Raw genomic sequence first — 5,660 nt, 5'->3', positions numbered from 1 at the left:
AACTCTACGAACATAGACAAAGTCTAAAGTTATATTGTGTTGGAGTTTTGAATTGTGTCCACATATTATTGAAGGAATTCCCTGAATACAGAAAATGAAGAGAAAGTGAAATGTGAAATGTGTTAGACATTAGAAATATAAACCTAAATATTCAATCACACACTTGTTCCCCATGAGCAAAATCACTGAAAACAATCAGGAACGATGGAAATCAGATAAATATTAATTAGATCCTTTTGGAATGATATGTATCAAACTTATAGTCTTGGTAACCTTGTGGGAAACGTCGGATTCTCACACTTAATCTGTAATGATAATTTTCCATAATGACCAAGTTGTGGAATGATCTTCCTAATCAGGTAGTTGAATCGGTGGAATTTCAAAAGCTCAAACTTGCAACAAAGGTTTTTATGTTGAACAGGCTGATCTTAGTTTCTTTTTATAATTCATTTGTGAAAGGGCTGTTTTAATGAGTTACTGTTCTTAAAATATTCTGTTTTCATTTTTCATTACTTTTTTCATAGTTTATTTGTTTCCTTATTTCCGTTCCTCCCGGGGCTATTTCTTCCCGATTGGAACCCTTGGCATAATAGCATCCTGCCTTTCTAACTAAATAATAATAATAATGATAATAATAATAATAATAATAATAATAATAATAACTAGCTACAACTCGGGACGGATATTGTTTAGCAGTATATTTAAGAAGGCCACACGATTGCTGTCTTTTCAATTGTAGATATTACCATGGAGTGTGGCAGGACCAGAGAAAGTGTTTCACATCAATCCCTGAATTTCAATTTGGATATATGAATAGAGAGAGAGAGAGAGAGAGAGAGAGAGAGAGAGAGAGAGAGAGAGAGAGAGAGCCTATATCGGGGTTTGTATTAGCACTGAAAGATTGATTAGGTTGCCTGGCGTCGCAACTACAAAGGTCATTGACACTAGGCGGCGTCATAACTGCCAGGGTCACTGAGGCCTTAAGGTAGAATGAAACGCAGTAAAAAGTTTTTAATCATCATATTATATCCCTGAAAGCAGAGTGTGTGTGTGTGGCTCTTGCCGTTGTGCAGCCCGTAAGAGAATGTTGGTTGAAAGTGTCTACTTAAGGTTTATAAACAGAAGTAGCAATGTGAACAGGGTGTTAGTAATTTACGTTAATAACAAAGGGATTCAATTAAAAGTGAGTTTTATTACTTTACAGTTTAATGGTTTAATCTACGTTAATTTTAGATAGCCGAAGCTAATGGTATAAGGCCAAAAAGTAGTGGTAGTTTCGAGTGAACTGCTTATCCTCATTTAGCAGCCTGGGATTTTGGTCTGGTTCCCAGGTGGGGGTGATGGTAAGATACCATGCGTCCTACGGGCTGGGATTTGCATAGCAGATTCAAAGTCAATGCCCGTATAACTGAATGAGGGGCAGTTCCCTCTTGCAACCACCACGCAAGACAACAGGGGAAAAAAAGAGCGGGTTGACTGGCATGGCAACAGAGAAAAGGCCTCGGTAGGGAGACTCTTCTTTAGATCCACGAAAGAAAATTTTTTGATAGACAGAGTCTATCGGTAGGAGAGAAAGTGTCATAGCAGCGAGTCCTAGGGAAGTAGGAGATCGAGGGAAGGAATGCAAAGCGATTTAGTCGGATATGGAAGAAGGGCGTAAACTATCCCAAGGAAAAGCTTAAGCAGTAGAGTGAGGAGGATAGAGAGAGTGCTAGCTGAGAGGGAAGAAATTGGCAAAGTCAGAAGAATTTGTAATAGTAATAAAGTTTATGTTAAGAGAGAGAGTTATCGTTTAAAACAAGGAAAAGTTTTGACTGTGTAACTATAGAGAGTAGAGAAGGTTATGTTTCGAAGGAGATGGCAGCATGTATTACAGTGCAACGCGAGGCGAAGGGGAGACGGAGAGGGGGAAGGAGTGAGAGGGGGATAGGATGGGGGGAGTCGGGAGGCGACAAAGGTGAATGACATATGTAAGACCAGATGGCGGAAGGCTCAGAGGTACGTTAAATCGCGAAAAGGAGAGAAAAGAACAATAGGAGAAAGGAAGGGGGAGAGGGAGGGGAAAAGGAAGGGGAATTGAAAGCAAACGTTACAACGTTTTAACTGAAGGTTAATACTAACTATTTAGCTCCGAAAAATGGGATCAAAATGATATTAAGAAAGAGTTAAAGTTAAAGCCAGCAAAATTTTACGCTAAATCTAGGGGGAGGGATAGAGGGAGGGAGGGGGGGATATGGGGAGGGTACTGATCTGATTGTTGTCGTTAGGCAACAATGATTATTACTAACTAAATAACTCAACAGAACGAAATCGAAAATGGCATTAATACAAGGGTTAAGTTTGACACACAAAAAAAAATACGTTATTTTCAGAGAGAGAGAGAGAGAGAGAGAGAGAGAGAGAGAGAGAGAGAGAGAGAGAGAGAGAGAGAGAGAGAGAGAGAGAGAGAGAGGGGGGGGAAGGTTGAAAAGCAATGAAATGAGATGAAATGAAATGAATCGTAGTGTAGCGGGAGTTGGTGTGTGTTGACTACGGCTGGGAAGAAGCCAGCACAGGAAGTGGATTACGTCACCAGAGGCAACGAGGGATGAGAGAGAAGGGGGGGGGGGGGGGTAGGGATGACAGAGAGTTAGGTGAGCTATGAAAGGGGTTACTTGGCGTTGAGCCAAGTGTAGGACAATGAACGGAAGTAGGACAGACATTACGACATCGGTGGATGGGAGGGAATAGGGTTTGGTGGAATGTAGGTAGGGGTTAGTGGAAGGGGACCAAGTAGACACAAACACATGCCAAGCGAAATTCACTTCGCTCGTCATCTACATAGATTTTACTTTAACTTGTATAATAATAGATTTTATTGATATACTAGTTACTGCAAAAGGAATATAGTGGGATAGTGAAATGGAAAGGGGATTTTAGGATAAAAGGAAAAGGATTTATATTCAAGCAGTAGAAATTGAAATGATTAAAATTATATCGAGTGAAAGACTTTTTACAGTCATTCACGCGATTTAAGTTACATCTCCTTGATTGCTGGGTTTGGGTTTCAGGGAATAAGGACACCATGGGACAAGTTGGGATGAGGATAAAAGGATTATGTATGGCAGTGAGCTGGGATCTAGAAAATACGATTCCTCGTGGTAACTTTGTAATTCTGTTTCCATGATTTTATCACTTTGCACTTTGGTAAAATGAGAATGTGTTATTTGTTCTTTTGGTAGGGAGAGAAGCTGTGCTGGAAAGGGGATAGGTTCCGACGAATGTTACACTTCCTGTGATATCAGGGTTTGTTTTGGGAGGGCTAAGGCGGCCCCCGAATTCGGATTTTTGTAAAGGATAGGAAGGATAATGTGTGCAGTGAGCAGATGGATCAAGAAAAGGAGATCCTACATGTAAAGCGTGTGCTTGCTTGACATGATTCTGTGACTGCACGATTGTAGACTGTGATGGTGTTTTTTTTTTTTTTTTTTTTTTTTTTTTTTTTTGAGGGGAAAAGGATGTGTAGGATTAATATCCCTATTGGATAAGGGTAAGGTTGCAGTTAGCTATACAAGAAATGGGTTTGTATTTCCGACAGTGAAATGAGTTACCTGGACTATTAAATAAAAATGAGTTTGCGTATGTTATAGAAAAAAACATTTTTGTTTTAAAGTAATGAAAGACGGTTTTATTGATTAAAATCTGTTTTGTCTCACAGGGAGAAGGGAAAGGATTAGGTTGAGGTTATAAGGTTTAGTGTTGGCGTAGAGTAAGTGAAACGTTTGTTTGAAATCCCATAGACTTAAACCTAGGCCTAGGTTTGTGTTTGTGTATGTAATGATTTAAATAGGCCTATTTTTGGCAGTTACCTTACAGTATATTAGATTAAATATGTATTTAAATAGTAATTTAAACTAATTTAATGTGTTTTATATTACGTTACTAAGTTATCTGGGATGAGGATAAAAACATAAGAAACCAGAAGGTGTGTGTCTATTTTCCAGAAAGTGTTTAGTTACTTGTACAGCTGTGTAGGGGGGAGGGAGAATTATGGATTGTCGGAGGGGTAAGGTTTCTCTGCAAAAAAAGAAGGTAATGTTCCAAGGGTTCAGCTCCTGTGGGAAGTTCACAATAGGGACATGGTCTATTCTCTACATTAATAATTTGCCAGCTGCAGAGGTAGCCGAGACGTAACCTGTGGAGAATGAAGGTTAATGTCCTACTAAAGGATTTGGGCATGTTATGGGGGAGAATATTAGTAACCTCAGTGTACTACGTAGCAGAACGGGAACCCTCATGCAAAACTTGACGAATGGAACTTTTCTTTTGAGCATGACAATAATCAGACATTAACTTTTTGATATGTGTAAAAGAGGGTCTACATGCTCTGCTTACAGTGGTACACCGCAAAGCACTATTAGCGAGGCGGTAAGCCTCATCATTTCCATGAATATCTACGTGACTTGGAATCCAGTTGAGGGTAACTCTCCTGTTCCTCTGTGCATGGGCTGTGGCCATAGCTTTTATACTGCTAATTAAGAAAATATTTTCACTAAATTTACATTTTACAATACTTTGAATGGCACCTCTAGAGTCGGTGTGGATAGATGTATGGCCAAATTTTGAAAGGGAATTCTCCAAGGCCTTTGCAATAGCATAGAGTTCCGCCTGTAGGATGGAAGCAGGGTCAGATAGCCTCTAGCTACTGGAAAAGGTGCTGAGGAATACGGCTGATCCTGCAGCAGGTATATTCCTTTCTACGGAGCCGTCTGTGAAGTAAACGTTAGTGGAACTGGTACTATTAATAAAATCCAAAGCTACAACCTTCAACTGTTGAAGAGAACATTGAGATTTAAATGATGGAAGAACAGTGTAATTAACTTCAATTGGATCAGGGCTACAAGGTGCTAGAGGGATATAGTTTTCATTAAATTTGTCGTGTTTTACGATAGGAATGGCCTGCTGAATATTGACATCTCTAATTATTTGAATGAGTTAGTCAATGTAATGATTACGGGGCTCTAGGTCTTCATGCAAATTGATGACTCAGTTTACTTTAGTTTTAAGTGGGGAGTTTCTATTAATTTTCAATGTCTTAATGATAATACAACGCATACGCATTTTTATTCTATCTGCAAGTGAAAACAGGTTGGTTTCTTGCCTGAGAATGTGAATCCTTGTCCACATAGGGGCACCGGTAATTAACCTCATTGCATTATTTTGAATAACTTCAAGTGAAAAAGAAGAACTGGAGGGAAGGAAGTGAGTACAGGGAAAGCGTATTCAACCTTTGATCTTTCAGCTTGCACATAGCATAGTCTCAATAAATGAGAAGAGGCTCCTTTTTGTAAAGTGGTTATTCTTTTCATTGCAGGAAATCGAGAGTTAACTTTTTGTCTAAGTAACTTAACTTGAGTATGGGGGAGAAGCTTATGATTAGTATTAACTCCTAAGTAAATGAAATTTGGAACCCACTCAATAGGGTTATTACCAATGAAAAAGGGGGAGAGGGCTCAACATATTTAATGGCCATTGCCTTAGTTTTAAGAGGATTAATTTTCAAACCTAGTTCATTACATTAAACGGAGAGGATTTTAGAACGTTGAGGTCAGAGTATTTTTTTCAACTCAAAATTTATGATATTATTATATAAATCTATGAGAAATTAGATATTATTGAAT

The sequence above is a fragment of the Palaemon carinicauda genome, chromosome 11 (assembly GCF_036898095.1).
Source record: "Palaemon carinicauda isolate YSFRI2023 chromosome 11, ASM3689809v2, whole genome shotgun sequence".
NCBI lineage: Eukaryota > Metazoa > Arthropoda > Malacostraca > Decapoda > Palaemonidae > Palaemon > Palaemon carinicauda.
The sequence above is the reverse complement of the archived record's forward strand: the minus strand, read 5'-3'. Positions refer to the sequence as shown.